The 17182-nt window shown below is 39.6% G+C and overlaps 1 protein-coding gene across 1 annotated transcript in view; it reads left to right on the forward strand.

Moving 5' to 3' along the window:
* The window catches only part of kcnj3a (potassium inwardly rectifying channel subfamily J member 3a), a 312747-nt gene that overhangs the window by 112731 nt on the left and 182834 nt on the right, over positions 1-17182 (forward strand). The window lies entirely within an intron of this gene.

A 17182-nucleotide genomic window follows, 5' to 3' on the forward strand; every position in this document is an offset into this window, starting at 1 on the left:
AGGCTGAAGACTTGGGCGGAGAAATGCGAAATAGAATTTATTCCAGACAAATGTGAGTTGATACAGTTTTGAAGATCTAATGCAAGAGGGAAGGTTACATTTAACCTTGGTAACATCAATATACAGAGGGATCTAGGATAACATGGGATTGGTTGCCTGAAAGTGAAAATACAAGTGGATAAGATGATCAAGTAGGTATATGGCAAGCTTGCCTTCATTGGAAAATGTTGTTTAAAAATTAGCAGGTCATGGTGTAGCTGTATAATAGAACTTTAGTTCAGCCACATTTGGAATGTGTACAGTTCCAGTCGCCACACTACCAGAAGAATGTGGAAACTTTGGAGAGGGTACAGAAATGATTTACCAGGATGTTACCTTGTTTGAAGGTAGCTGTGAGGAAAGATTGGATGAAATAGACTTGTTTTCCTTTGAATGTCGAAGGCTGAGGGGCAACCTGATAGAAGTTGCAAAATGATGAGAGACATGGATAGAATGGATAGCCGGAGTTTTTTTTTTCCCAGGGTAGAAATGTCAATTACTAGGGGAAATAAATTTAAGGTAAAAGTGAGTTAGTTTAAAGGAGATGTGAGAGGCAGTTTTTTTACACAGAAGTAGTAAGTACCTGGAGTGCACTGCCAGAGATGTTGGTGGAGGTGGATATAATAACGATAAGAGGTATCTTGACAGATCTATGTATAGGTGGGGGATAGAGGGATACATACAATGTGGAGGCAAAGGGGTTTTAGTTTAGAAAGGCATAATGTGTCAGCACAAGTTTATTGGGCCAAAGGCCTGTTCCTATGCCGTCTAGTTCTTGTTCTCTTTGTTCTTTGTTGAATTTTGACAGCAAAACAATACTTTGTTTTATTTTACTCTGAAATCCTGTGGTTTGCTGATCTGTTTGGTTTTAATGGAATTCAGTTTTTTGCTTTATGCATGTTACAAACTTCAACTTCATTGTGATGGTTGATTCAACCCTGCTGGTTTTGAGTTTGGAGAAAACTCAAAATGATGCTCTGCTTACTTTAGTGGTGCACACTGGATTCCATATTACTGAGGACATTACCGCAGGTGTTAAGTGCATGTGCTTAAAGTATTAAGAACTGGCAGACAATGACAATAATCAGTGTGCAATACTAATTTAATTTGCTATTTTTGGTCTTGAAACTCAAGTTAATACCCTTTGAAATTCATGCCCAAGAGACAGCTGCAACAATTAACTTAAAGTCACGAGCGCCATAACTTGTGATTTTATGTTTATTACTTTATTGTGGCTCTTGCTGTGATAATGAAAATACTGAATGATTAGATAAATTCTCAAAAGGTGGTAAAGCCTGCAGGGACTGGTGCTGGACATTGGAAGAACATTAGTGGATTCTGCAAGACTGCTATATTCAATACTTGGAGCTGTAATTGTAATTCAACTTGAACTTCAGCATCTGAGTGAGTTGAGTAGAGTAGCAACCCTTGTGCTCCACATTTGTCAATGCTTATGGTCAAGCTGTTCGAGTGCATCACAGCAATGTACTCAGCATATCCTGTGCACAAAATGTAGGACAAATTAATCTTGGTCAATTACTGTCCCATCAATCTTCTCTCCATCATCACCAAATTGCTGGAAGGTTTATTTACAGTGCTATCAAGAGGCATTTATACAGCAATATCTGCTCACCAATATTCAGTTTAGGCTCCACTAGGGACACTCATTTCCTGATCTCATTACAGATGATGTCTAACCTTGCACAAAACAGCTGAACTCAAGTGTTGAGGTGAGTGTGATTGCCCTTGGCATCATGGAATCTGAACAAAATTGGAGTCTATGAGAATCGCGGCAAAACTCTCAATTGGTTGGAGTAATAGCTAATATAAAGGAGGATGTTGATTGTTGTCAATCATCTCAATCCTGGTATAACTCTGCCCTGAGTTCTTCAGGGTACCGCCTGAGGCCTGACCATCTTCACGTCTTCATTACTGATCTTCCTTCTATCATAATTTCAAAGTTTCTGGGAACATTTGCTGATGGTTCCTCAATGTTCAGCGTTATTCTTAACCCCTCTGATACGGAAGCACTTCTGTATGCAGCAAGATCTGGACAACATTAACACTTGGTCTAACAAGTGGCAACTAACATTAGCACCATACACTATGTTCTGGGCAATTGAGGAAGAGCAATATATTTGGGGGAGGTGGCGTGTAGTCAATAGGTGAATAATCCAAAGCCCCAGGCGAATGTCTGGGAACATGGACTTGAATCATACAATGATAGATGTGAAATTTGAATACAATATAAAATGAACTAATATTTTAGCCTAATGGTGACCAGATAACTGCTGTCAATTGTTGTAAAACTAATGTCATGTCCTTCAGGAAAGGAAATCTGTCATTCTTAATGGTCTGGCAGATGTATGAATCTGGTTGACTCCTAACTGCCTCAAGGAAACTACGGATGGGCAATAAAAGCTGGTCTAACCAGTGACATCCACACCTCATGAATCAATAAGGACAAGGTTGGCCTAGCAAATGACACACTCATCTCATCGACAAATGAAAACAAGCATTACAAGTGTCAGGGAATCAGCACTTCAGCATGATGAACTCTAGCTGCCTCCCCTTGACATAATTGGCATAGCTGTCACTGAATACCCCAACATCACATCCTGGGGTTTACCATTGACAAGAAAGTGAATTGGACAGCCATACACACCATTGTTACAAGAGCAGGTAAGAGGTTAGGAATTCTGAGATAAGCAACAAACCTGACTGCTCTGAAAATGTACTAAGCATTTCTGTGTGAATGCCTATCAGATCTTTTCCACAGACTCTCAAATCTTAATCTGAGGCAGTAGAAGTCAAAGGGAACTGACACATGGATCTCTTTCCTCATGGTCTGATTGTAGCCCAATCATGGCCAGTGACTCCTGTGTTTATGCTAACCCTAAGTTCTTTCCGTATCTGTATCTGACCTGATTATTGTGAATATCAAATCGAGTAATAGTGTTTCAGATCATAAGACCATAAGACATCGGAGCAGAAATGAGGCCATTCAATCTACTTTGCCATTCAATCATGACTGATAAGTTTCTCATTCTCACTCTCCCACTTTTTCCTGTAACCCTTGACAATCAAGAACCTATCTATCTCAGTTTTAAAGACACTCAGTCAGCTGGCTTCCACAGCCTTCTGTGGCAATGAATTCCATGGATTCACCACTCTCTGGCTGAAGAAATTTCTCCTTATCGCCATTCTAAAAGGTCTTCGCTTTACTCTAAGGGTTTGCCCTCGGGTCCTAGTCTCTCCTGCTAATGGAAACATCTTCCCAACATCCACTCTGTCTGGGCCATTCAGTATTCTGTAAGTTTCAATTAGATCCCCCCATATCCTTCTAAGCTCCATTGAGTATATACCCAGAATCCTCAAATGTTCCTCATATGTTAAGCTTTTCTTTCCTGGCATCGTTCTTGTGAACCTCCTCTGAACACACTGAGCACAAAACTGCACACAATATTCCAAATATGGCCTGATCAGAGCCTTATAGACCCTCAGAATTACATCTCTGCTTTTATATTCAAGTCCTCTCAAAATAAATGACAACATTGCATTTGCCTTCCTAACTATTGACTCAACCTGAAAGTTTACCTTGAGAGAATCCTGGACTAGCACTCCCAAGTCTCTTTGCAGTTCAGCCCTTTGAATTTTCTCCATATGTTCAGCTTCCAAGTGTTCAGCTTCAGGCACCGCAGGCTAGCCTGTAGACATCTGAAACTTTAAATGTACAACTCTACATTGGGGTGAGGGAAGAGAAAGAAACATGTTTCATCATTTGCAATTTGTACATTGTGGCAAATTATATATTGAAGGTAAAGAGAGATTTGGGAAGTTACATATATCATCTGGATTGCTTCTGTGACTCTACTGCTGACCTCAATGACAAGCATTCCAGTTATAGCTTGCATCATTCCCCATGAAGTGTACGCATGCATTCATTGTCTGTCCCTCCCCCCAGTGGTTAATTACTGTTGACATTTTTATATGCTAGCTTGCCCTGTTAAGAGAGGGGAGAGTGTCAGTGAGCATGGTTTCACTTGTTCAGATGCTGTGCTTGTGACTATTGACTGGCTGGCAGTGTGTGCACATTGCGAGATGTGTGAATGTGGCTTCCTCCAGTGCTGAGTGTATGGGTGTGAAAGGAAAGGTCAGGGAGTACCAGCCATTGTTCCAAAATGGTCATCCAACTGTACGTCAGAACTGGCGTGAAACTACTTTAAGATGAAAATTTGCAATGCTAAATAAGGTTAGGGAGAGGAGTTGAGTCCAAGAGGGGTATTGTGAGATAGAGAAGGATATCCGAATATGTAAAAATATGAGTTAAGAGCCTAAGTAGGTCCTTTAGGATCAATAAACTAACTGCTGATCTCATTCCTCACAACTCTGTCCACCCCATGAGGGTGATGTGAATATAGCTGGAAGTTGTAAGACGATTGGAGGAGAAGGAAGCAGCAAGACAAATGGAGCAAATGCATGTGAAATCTGACATGAATAGACTATTTGCCCCTCTGGTCTGCTCCATCAGTCACTGATATCATAGCTGAGCTATGGGTGTTTGGAATTCTACTTTTTCTTTTACACCAATAACATAGAGCTCTTGTGGTGCAGAAGCCTTGAAGCCAGGAGGTTTCAAGCACCCACCTGCTCCAGAGTTGTGTAATAGCATCTTTGAACAGGTTGATTAGAAAAATACCTTAATAAATTTTGATTCCCTTGCCTATCTCAGAAATATAATTTTTCCTTCAAAGTGTTGGACCATGCTGATTTTATCCTCTGCCTTTGGATTGGATCTTCTGCCTTCAACCAGTACACGATCTGGTACATTTACCTCAGTGAACTGAATCTTAAGGAATTTCCTGCTTTTTGCTTTCTGTGTTTGCTGGTCTACACCTAGAGCAAATTTATCCCCCAGTATGCTCCGTAGCTTCTATTTGTATTTGCTATTACTATTATCCCTTATTCCCCCTTTAATTTTTTGGGGGGCTTTTAGAACTTAAAGCATCTTTGCAACATTGAGACCAAAGTTGACCCATCACCCAGCATATCACTTTTCATGTCAAATTCTGGGCTTATAACGTTCTTCATTTTCTCTTTTAGAATTACATTTTCATGTAAATAGTTTTAAGCCTTTCTCAGTTGCAGAAATTGATTTCATTGTTTGAAAAGGGAAATATTTCCTTACTGGTAACAGAACAGAGATTGTTGGACTCAAAATGTTAACTCTGTTTCTCTTTCCACCGATGTTGCCAGACTTGCTGAGTTTCTTCATCAATTTCTGTTTTTGTTTGTTTCAGATCTCCAGCATCTGCAACTCATAATTCAATTTTAATGTTCAATTCACTGCTGCATCTCTTCCTGGTATGCCCACCTTGAAAAAGTTTGCTAGTTCTGAATAAGGCTCGCTAGACTCGAAATGTTACCTCCATTTTTCTCAGTCCACCGATGCTTCCAGACCAGCTGAGTTTGTCCAGTAATCCTTGTATTTGTTTCCAAGCTCTGGCACCTGCGTTCTTTGCTTTATTTCAATGAAACTTTTGTACTAGTAAGAGAGTAATAATGGGGTCACAGATGTACCTTTACTAGTCCTGAATACAGGGAAGGGTCTATAGTTTTTATACTGTTTGATTTAAGGAACAGCAGATTGGCTAACATAACTTCATCTAACAGTTATTTTAGACTAATTACAAGCTGAGTGAATGAAATAGACTTGGCCGTTTCACAGCAACAGTTAAATCTTTGCCAAAAACCTTTGTAATAAATCTTTCTCCAAATGAGCAAATAAAATAGAATATATTGTTTTCTAAGTCTAACCTCTAAGTGATATTTTTTATTCATGTTATATGAGTCTCACTGACAAAATCCTCATTATTGCTTATCTCTAATTGTGCTTGAGAGAATGAACTGCCTTCCTGAACTATTAATTTGTTGTTCACTTGAACCTGATTTTTCTTTCACAACAAGCCAAGAATCTCCAGCAGAGTAGACAAACCAACAGTCAGGGATATGGCCTCACACTTTCCTTTCCTGAGGCAGCTGCCACATTCATCATATGGTATCCCTCAATTACCATGATGTATTTGTTTGCTAAAGGATATTGTTCTCTTTTATGTAATTCTAATGCATATAAATCCAGCTAAGTATTGGTTCAGCTATTTGCTTGATTTGATTCATGTTGCGAAATAACTATTAATAAATATACTTTATTTTGCAAAAATAATGTGCCAGTTTACAAAGCATTGGCAATACTATTTTACGACAATATAAATGCATTGTACATTGTATGTTAAATCTGAACCTGTTCCATGCTGCTTTGTTAGTGAATGCTACTTTTGAGAGTTAATGTTTGTTAATTTATTATGCTTAATAAAAAGGTCAGAACACACTTTAAATTTGGTATAAGTAGATTCAATCCTTTGATGTGATCACTTTGGTCTTTTTGAAGGGCTTTTTGGAATTTTGAAATCACAAAATTATTTTTACTTTATTTCCATATCTTTCCACTAATGAAATATCAATTTCATGTTAATTTATTACATTGTCATGCAGATATAAAAGATACTTTAGATTTTGAAAAAAAGTTAGAGGGAGGATCAAAGGCTCCACATCAGAGGATTTGTTCCTCAAATTATGTCAGCAAATTGTTCGTATTTATTGAACCAACATGTAAAGAAATTGTAATTTTCATAAAAAGTTGCACAATGAAATTGGTTCAAAATAGATGTACCATTTCAGCATTCATCATTGTTGTTCAATCAAATTAAACCTTGGATATTCCAAATTAAAGACACCACATTGCTTTGTCATTGTTGTTGAAAAATGATTGATTTGGAGCTGTTTTTCTTTCTGTTACGTGTAGTGGTCAGGAAGTCTATTTTCCACCATTCTTGCATAGCACTGAATGTCATGTATAATGTGAAGCAGATTTACGTAGCATGAAGTATGCATTCGGCATAGTGGGAGAATGTACACATTTTTAAATTTTACATTTTGAAACTTTATATTTTGCTCCATTGCTTAAAACAAATGTATAAAGTTTTTTACACTACATTTTAAAAGGTAATTATATAAAATGATAAATGCAACAAGCTTTTCTTTGAATACAAGTCTAAGACCCAATTTGCATATAATGGGAGAAATAAAACAGCAAACTAATGTGAAAAAAAAACAGAAAAGCTCAATGGGCCTGACAGCACCTGTGGACCTTTCCTCAGAACTGAAATGTTAACTCTGATTTCTCGCCACAGATGCTGCCAGACCTGCTTTTTTGGCAATTTATGTTTTTATTTCTGATTTACAGCATCTTTGCAGTTATTTCAGTTTTTATAAATAATGTGAATATCCCCTTGATCTTTGCAACATTTCATCCTGCCAGGCATTCGTGTTGCACCTGCACCTGGGGTGGGAGTTGGGGGGAATGTTGTCAGGGAGACTAAACAATACTTACATCTAATGTTGCAATTGCCTCTCAACCAATTTTGTGGGTTTTATATGTAAGGGTGAATGGTCTTTATAACATTAATAATATGCTTAAGTTAGCTGATAATTTACAGCACAGCATCTTTAACTAAAAGATAACCTAATGCTAGCAGTGATCAATATATAACTATCATAACTATTGTAACACTGGGGCCTTAGTGAAATATTTTGTATTTCATGCTGAAATCAGATTCTGATGGTTATTCTTCAACAAAGTTAGTGATACAATGTATGTCATTAGTTATTGGCATTTCCACAATTATTTTGCATACTTAGCTCATCCCCTTAGAAATTCTGCACCTTCAGCTTTTACTTTCTATTCCCAATATCCACCCTGTTTCATCTTTCTCAGAAGGCAATGAGGAAAGGATGAGACTGGCAGGCAGTTGATGAGAGATGAGAGATAGCTTAGATGTTCTTGTTGCTGTGATTGGCAAGGCTCTGCAAGAGTAACTGGCAGCAGAATGATACTGAGAATAGAAAATGAGGAATGAAGTTATCCAATGTAAAAGGAAAAATTTGAATGTTTTCAAAATTCTGAAACCTCATTGTGATGAAATAAATGGAATATACTTTCTGTAAAGCATTCTGCTAATGCTTCACACATTTGTTCAAACATTACTGTTTGTTTACAAGATGGTTGTAAACGTAAGGTTGAATTTTCCCATATTTTGGCAAAGTGGCATTTTCGGGGAGATTCATTGTGGGTGATCTGCCATGGCCAATGTCAGCATTTCTCATGCAATGGTCCAATCTTCAGCTCATTCATTATGCAACTGGCAGTTTCAGCACCTGGCTCATGCAGAAGTTTAGCAATAGTGCTGAAAGTGCTTTTTGAACTTGCCAACCTTTGCACTGCTGCGCCACATTTAAACTTCAGCTTCACATGATTTCAGATGCTGCAAGCAAAGAACTAACCTTCACGCTCTGGTGACCTGAGTCCCACACCTAGAGATCTACACTCAGAGTGTATTCTGCTTCTTTACCCTTTTCAGGGCTTCTTCCAAGTGCTGGTAAACATTGAGGATCACTGTTTTATTAGCTGGTGGGGAGGAGCGGGAAGAGGGAGATAGGTGGTTTGGCATGGTAACCAGCAGGAGGTTTCCTTGCTCATGTTTGACCTGGAGTCAATGTTGAGGACTCCCAGAACAACTCCCTTCTAACTGTCTACCACTCTAATATCAACTCAGCTGGGACTTTCCTGCTGGTAGGTCGGGATAGTGATGGCATTGTTGGAAATGTGTCTAAGGTATAATTCCATAATTCCATTTCTAAGTCAGGCTTTTGCTTGACTAGATTGTGAGTTCCTAGTTAGAAAGGGACACTTTGTAGGGAGTCGACAGGGCTGTGTTTGCTATTTCAGTGATGCCAAGTTGTGTAGAGGAAGTGTGGAAGAGAATAATGTTTATGGAGCTTGAAGGGAAATGGTGTTGCCAGTGCGCCTGGGTGAAGGGCCAGACAAGTAAAGAATGAGCTGTAGCACCATGATACTATGCTGACTACCGTACCTGAAATTGGTTCTCTTTAGTTTCTCAGCAAAGAAGGAGAGAATGGAGAGCTCCACAGAAGCTCAGAAAGATTATTTATTGATGAGGTGCAAATACATATAAATAAGGTGATGACATGCATTAGCAAGATACAGAACTTGCCATTAAACCTTGAACAGAAAAACCAGAAATTGTTTTCTTGACACCAGGAATCCACTTTTTCCATTCTCACCATATTTTTCTAACTGTCTACCCACTGCCCAAGCTCCTTAAGGCCTGGGAGAAACCCAGCTATAGTGTTTTCCTATCAACAAAGTAAGCAAACTTATTGAAGAACAGGCAGCTGTAAATATCGGACAAAGATAAAATTTATTGCTCAGACCTGTAGAAATGGTAGTTTTCATTGAAATAATGTAAACCAGTGGTAACTACATCATAAGGTGTGCACCATTGTTTACATGGTGTAGTTTGCCAGGTTATGGACTCAGAGGAATAGGATTGGGATATTCAACATCTCAAGCCTTCTGCACCAGTTATCTGTACATCAGCTCCATTTACTGTAGTTATTTGTGCTTCTTATTGTCTTGACTGATCAAAATTTAGTTTAATCATCTTTGCTAATGCTGTTAATCAGATTAGAAACTGAAATAATTTAATCAGCGACAAAATTAATTATCGATGAATAAGAGAAACTGCAGTCGGATGCAATAATATTAAGACATTTCACGATGATAATATCATTTTGTGAAATGAATTAGGCTTATTGACATAATAGTTTGCCAAATGCTGTCAACTGAGAACATCATGGAGCATTCTTTTAAAAAGGGCTTTATCAGTGGATGGAAAATAATTACTATAACACTAAAAATAGTTTTCTTAAAATACCTATGTCATTGAACGCCATGAAAGCTGGATGCACTGGTTGACTTCATAGCGTGACAGTTGGATTGATACAAGAATTATGCACTTACTGTTTCAGGCAAGCATTCTGATATATGAAACTAACAGCTCACTGGCACAAGGTCACTATTTGATCATTGGTTGGCACAATAGATATTGCTTGTAATGGAAGTTCTATTTTGATTCACTCTGCATTATATTGTAAAATAATCTGTAAAGTTACAATGTGCATTGTAAACATTATCTTAATCACTGGCATTGTTTTGGAAGTTTTGAGAATACCACAGGTTGTATGGCAGTAAATTATAAGTTAAATCATAACTTATTAGTCCCAAAACCCTGGGATGAGGATGACACAAGCCCACAACTTTCTCATTGTGGAGGCTATTTTATCCAATAGATAAAGATTGATGGGATTGTATTCCTGAATAAATTTTGGGATGTGCTGAAGTATCATCCCACTGCTCAATGGCAATCAAAATACAGGTTATAACATTAGTGTGTCATTATTCTAGACTAATGTCTATTTCTGCCAACAATTACATGGGTGAGACTAACTCAAGGAGCTGTGAAAATTTTTAAATGGAAATAATCTAAAGATGGCCTTGAAGATTTTAAGCGATGGTGTTGTGACTATTTCATTTGACAGTTTTTTCTATTGTAGTATTTTCCTAAAGAAAGTAAGATAGTTTCTACATTGGAAACAAAATAGTCTTTGTAGTTTGTGTTAATAACTACCTCATACTTATCATTGCTGGGAGGCACAAGGTACTTATTTCTGTAAGTTCACACAAGTTGATTCCATATTTTGTAGATGATGGTCAGCATCTTTTTCTTCCTTCTTTGCTGTAGTAATTTATTTCCAAATCGTTGATCAAAGATGTAAACACTGGTGTATTCACCATACTGATTCATGTGTAATCATACAGCACATGTATGGATCGTTTCAAACTTATTTATATTTCCTTCCATATAAGATCTCACATACAATTTGCATACTCTAGGATTGAACAAACACGTGTTTAGTAAGCTATTACTGTGATATTTATCCTTGAAGACCAAATGTCCCTTCTCAGAAATCCACCAGTCCTAAATTCTTACTTCTGCTTACCTATGAATTCATGAGAATGTTTTCTTGTTTTAATTAATGGGATTGGGGTGTCACTAGCTGAGCCTGCATTTATTAACAATCCCAGGTTATCCTTGAGAAGGTGGTGGTGAGTTGCCTTCTTAAACTGCTACTGTTTATTTGCAGTGAGTAGATTCACAATGCTGTTATGAGGAGAAGGTTCCAAGATTTTGACCTAGCAACACAGAAGGGTTGGTGATATACAGAGGAACCTCTATTATCCAAAAGAGATGGGCGGACACTATTTTATTCGGATAATTGATTATTCAGCTAATCAACTCAATGCGTTTCCTCTAGGGCTCAAGAGGTTTCTGTGAAGTGCACTCCCCGTTCAGGCTAGACAGTAGCACACCGTCCCCAACATCATCCAACACCGCCCCCCGCCCGACCCCCAACTCCATCCAACAGCAACCCCAACTGCCCGTCAAGCTCGACCTTCCAACCCCACTTCCCCAAGCCCGTCCAACCCCGCATCAACCCCGTCTAGCACCGCCCCCCCAACCCCATCCAACACCGTCCCCAAACCCATCGTCAACCCAGCCCAACACGGCCACCCAACCCCGTTTAACACCGCCCCCGCAAACCCGCTCCCAACCCCATCCAAGTCCACACCCAGCCCTGCCCCCCAACCCCATCCAACACTGCCCACAATCCCCTCAACTCTGCCCCAACACCGTCCAACACTGCCCTCTCAAACCTGCCCCCAACACCATCCAACACTGCCACCCAACCCCACTCCTTAAACCTGTCCATCCCTCCCGACCTTGCCCAACATCACCCCAACCTCATTCAACTCCACCCTCAACCCCATCCACCAACCCTGTCCAACAGAGCCCCCCCCAAACCCGTCCATCCACACCCCGAACCCTGTCCAACATCCCCATCCAATCCTGCCCCCAAACCTGTCCATCCCCAGCCCCCAACCCCGTTGAATACCACCCCGAAACTCGACTATCCCTGCCCTTAACCCTGCCCCCAAAACCCATCTAACACCACCCCACCCGCTCCCACCACCCCCGCCTCCTCTCCGGGGCAGCCGACTGGACACCAACAACAAGACATCTGCTGCTGCTGCCTTTTGAGGGTTGAGTCTCCAAATAGCATGCATGCATACACACACACCTTTTTATTACAAGTTTGTGACAGGTTCCACCTTTGCCCTGTAAAGGACAATGTTGAAGTGATTATCTGGGGAAGGGGGCGGTTTAGGGTACATGCCTGCGTAGAACTCTATGGAAAGTGTGGGAAGGGAGAGAGAGAGAGAGAGGGTGGGAGGTCAGTCATTTAGAGACGGTGCCTGCGCCTCCATCAGTCCAGGTCTGTTCTCGGCAGCACTTTTACTCACTGTAAACAAAAGATGTGATCAATGTTGGAAACACGTCTTTGATGTAATGTTTCTGTTGGGACCTCGAGATCTCCTTCGGATAATCAGATTTTTGGATAATTGGTATTCGGATAATCGAGGTTCCACTGTACTTCACAGTAAGGATGGTGTATGGCTTGGAGAGGGGATTGCAGGTAGTGGTGTTCCCATGTATCTGCTGCCCTTATCCTTCTGCTATTGGCCATGGATTCAGAAGGTGCTGTCTAAGGAGCCTTGGAGAATTTTACAGTGCATCTTGTAGATGGTGCAAACTGTTACTACAACACCACAGTGGCAGAGTGACATGAATGTTTGTGATTCAAATGGTTTGCCTTTAGATGGTGTCAAGTTTCTTCAGTGTTTTGGAGGTGCGTTCATCCAGGAAATTTCATCATACTCCTGGCCTGTGCCTGATAAATGTGGACTGACCATTGTACACTGCTATTTACAGGACTTAATTTGTTGTGATTTAGGAACAAGTGTTAAATCATTTAACCCCACAAACCTGTTTTGCCATTCAATTAGATCATGACTGCCTTTCCCCAGCTGTATATGCCTGTACTTGCTCCATATCACTTTCCACATTTAATTAGCACAAATGAAATTACACATCTGACAGTGCAGCACTCCTTCGATACTGCACTGAAGTTTCAGCCTGGATATAAACCCTGGATTGGGCTTCAAACCCATGATCTGATTCAGATGCAAGTAATACCATAGTGGTACAGTTGACTTCTTCATTAAGGAATAATGGCCAACACCTGTTTAAATTGAGAGCTGACATTTCTGACTTTTGAAAAAAATAAGGAAATGCTATGACAGGTGCTGCTTGATAGATGGGATATTGACTTTTGGCACACGTTTTGGAAATGATTCAAGTACAAATATTTGTAAAAATTCAATCCATCAAATATTTGACTTCTTTCATCAATCTCTTTTGCTGCTTGCTGCTAGTCATCAACTAATCCTGAATCTTCACACTAGTACAAAAATAATTTGGTATCAAAGAGAGGTGATGTTTATTAGGAAGAATTGAGCAGGCTGGGGCTTTTTTCTCTATTGAATAGAATCATCAGATAGGTACTGAACATAAGGATGTCATTTGACCTGTCATGTCTATGCTGGCTCTTTGAAGAAGTAATTCACCCAGTGTCACTTGCCCCTTCTTCCTGTAGCCCTGCACATTCTTCATTTTCAGAAAATAATCCGATTTCTTCTTGAATTCCTTGTTTTGAACTTGCCTCTACCACATTCTGAGGCTGTGCATTTCAAATAATAGCCACTTACTGCATTAAAAAAAATTATTTTTCCTTGTGTCAACTTTTCCTCCTTTGGCTCATTGCTTTGAATGTATGTCTTCTGATTCTTGATTCATTCACTAATGAAATATTTTCTCCCAATTTACAGGATTGACACATGTTCTGATTTTGAATAGCTGTATTAAATCTCCTGTCAAACTTCTCTTTCTAAAGAGAACAGTCTCAACTCCTCTAAACTACCACATAATTGAATTTTTTCATTCTTGGAAACATTTTGCAATTTTTTTTTATTTCTGCACCCTTTCTAATACCTTCACAATCTTCCTGAAGTATGGTGCCCAAAACTGATCGCAGAACTCTAGAGCCCAAGCCACTTTTCTTTACAAGTTTAGCATAATTTCCTTGCTTTGGTCTTTTGTGCTCCTTTCTCCGAAAGTGCAGATGTTTTATGCTTCATTAACCATCCTGTCCTGCCATATATGCACACGTACACTCATATCTCTGATAGCTCTTCTTCCTATTAAAATAAAGTATTCCACAAATTTTGTTGTATTAAATTTCATTTCCATTTGCTCACCCATTTCACCTACTTTTAAGTTCTATTTTCTGCTCTGTACTGTTCACAATATTACTGAGTTTTATTTTGTCCACAGATTTTGGAACTGTACCCTATGCCATGGTCTACAACATCAATGTATATCAGGAAGAGCAAAGGTCCTGACACCAGCACCTGGAGAACTCTACTAAAAAGCTTACCCAGTCTGTAAAATAATTGTTGACTACAATCATTTTTTTTCTCTCTCACTAATTTTGTATTAATGTTTACTGTTATCACTGTTCTTCCACGAACTGTACCTTTGCTCACAAGTCTGTGTATGGCACTTTTTCAAATAATCCCCTTTTAAAAGTTCATCTATACTACAAAAAAAGCATCACACTCTTCAGTCCTCTCTGTTACCTCATCAAAAATTTGAGATAATTAATTAAACAAAAATTCCTCTTAGTAAATCCATGCTGGCTATCCTCAAATAACCTGCTTTTCACCAAGTGGCTATTAATTTTGTCCTGAGTTATTGTTTTGCTCATCAGAGTGCTGGGCATGAGAGAATATCAGTTATGAGTTCTGATTGACAAAAATGTTTGGTAGGTGAATGATTGGACTATGATAAATTGAGCAGTTGCATTTGATAGAATAAAGTGTTTACTGACCCTGACAACTTTTGTGATATCTTTAAACTTTCTACAAGGTTGCATCCAGGCATTCAGTGTTTGACACCTGGCATTGATCTTCACAGCTCCGATCTCATTTTGAGCATTTATATAAGTGTCTTTTAGCCTTCCATGAATACAGACATGTCTGCTCCTTTCCACCTCTTTCACTGAGGCCTCCAATGCAGTGTCCAAAATCTTTAGGAGTCTGTTTGTTGCGGAATATCTTCACGATTTCCAGTTCATATTCACATTCTGACTGTGTAGTAGCATGTGCTCTTGCCATAATGCACCTCTTCTTTTAAAAGACTGAAGCTGCTGATGTTCCCAGAAGGCCAAACAATTGGGCAGTTAACTTTAGCTGGAGGCTTAAATAATTGAAATGAGCAGGCAGTATGAGTTGGGAAGTGGTCCACATCACAATCAATGAATACAGGTTAATTGGACATTACAGTCCCTGGATCTGTTTTTGGAATTAAGTCTCATAATTTGTTTATGATCTTATTGCCTTTTGTGGATAATTTTGAACACAAAACGAAGGCCACAATGATTACAATAGTGACTGTTCTTCATTTGGCTGTGAGATGTCTGAAGCTATGATATGCTCCATGAAATTACAACTGTTTTGTTCTCATATTCCAGATTCTACACCAAATATGAGTGCTTTTAGCATAATACAAATCGACAACTAACTGTATCACAGAGTCCCTGGCTATTCATTAACACAATAGACACACAATGTACTTTGGAATTATAACATACTTCTTGACTCAAAAGCAGGAAGATTGGATATTTTCTGTTGTAGTCACCACTTCCTCTGGCAGCTCATTCCATACATGCACCACCCTCTGCATGAAAAAGTTGCCCCTTAGGTCCCTTTTAAATCTATCCCCTCTCACCCTAAACCTCTGCCCTCTAGTTCTGGCCTCCCCAAACTCAGGGAAAATACCTTGTCCATTTACCCTATCAATGCCCCTCATGATTTTATGAACCTCTACAAGGTCACCCCTCAGCCTCCGATATTACAGGGAAAGCAGCTCCAGCCAATCCAGCCTCTCTCTATAGCTCAAACCCTTGAATGCTCCATGCACAGCATAACCACCTCTTTTACAGGTTGCATGAAATATCTTACTTTTTGAAACTCCCAATTATTCTTTATATCTTGAATTTACAAGCATAGCACCCAGCAAAAGTCATTTCAATTCCCTTCCAAGAACCCGTTTATCCCTACTGATTGAGACGTATAAGATTATGAAAGGATTGGACACTCTGGCAGTAGGAAACATATTTCCACTGATGGGTGAGTGCCGAACCAGAGGACACAGCTTAAAAATACGGGGTAGACCATTTAGGACAGAGCTCAGGAGAAACTTCTTCACCCAGAGAGTGGTGGCTGTGTGGAATGCTCTGCCCCAGAGGGCAGTGGAGGCCCACTCTCTGGATTCATTTAAGAAAGAGTTGGATAGAGCTCTCAAAGATAGTGGAATCAAGGGTTATGGAGATAAGGCAGGAACAGGATACTGATTAGGAATGATCAGCCATGATTATATTGAATGGCGGTGCAGGGTCGAAGGGCTGAATGGCCTACTCCTGCACCTATTGTCTATTGTCTATTGTCTACTGCATGCAGCCTTTTCAATAAGTTAGGTTGCACCCTTAGTCCACCTGCTTCCATTACTGTGAATATACCTAGACAGATGTTGGAATGCATCTCACATTACTATACAACATTATTAAAATTAGTTGACTATGGAATTTGTTGGCATCTGCCTCCTCCAAGTTTTGCAGAGTGTAAGTGCTTCCTTCAACATCAGATGTACCAGGAACCAGATATTTCCAGACTTGTGTGATGTTGGTTTGAATTTAGGTACCAATCGCACCATGCTATACAGTTTCTCAAGACACTATTTTTTCTTTGTTTTGCTGTGAGTGCTGAAACAGTTGGCAGAATCTTGTTGAAGCATTGGTACAATGTCTGCCAGCTGGAGATGGTAAGAGAATTGTGCTGCCTCTTCCAGTGAAGATTCAAAAACCACATGGCAATAAAGCAGTGACAAGGCCACAAGTAAACCTTTCCCTGGAGTCAAGACCCTGGGGTGCAGATATCCTAATTATTGAAATCTACCAGTCAATTAGCAATTTGCAGCTCTTGCAATTAGCACCCCCACGGAGTTGGGCATGTCAGCTATTAGAAGAGCTCCCCAGAGATCCAAGTTTTTTGCAGAACACAGAAAAAATGTAAGCAATTTGGGGATGATGGTGGTGTCATGTGGTGTCATGTCTGCATGGTGACAGGTATCAGGAACACTACATT

Source organism: Chiloscyllium plagiosum, unplaced genomic scaffold (genome assembly GCF_037043375.1).
Source record: "Chiloscyllium plagiosum isolate Xiang-an unplaced genomic scaffold, Cpla_swu_hap1 HiC_scaffold_7, whole genome shotgun sequence".
NCBI classification, from domain to species: domain Eukaryota; kingdom Metazoa; phylum Chordata; class Chondrichthyes; order Orectolobiformes; family Hemiscylliidae; genus Chiloscyllium; species Chiloscyllium plagiosum.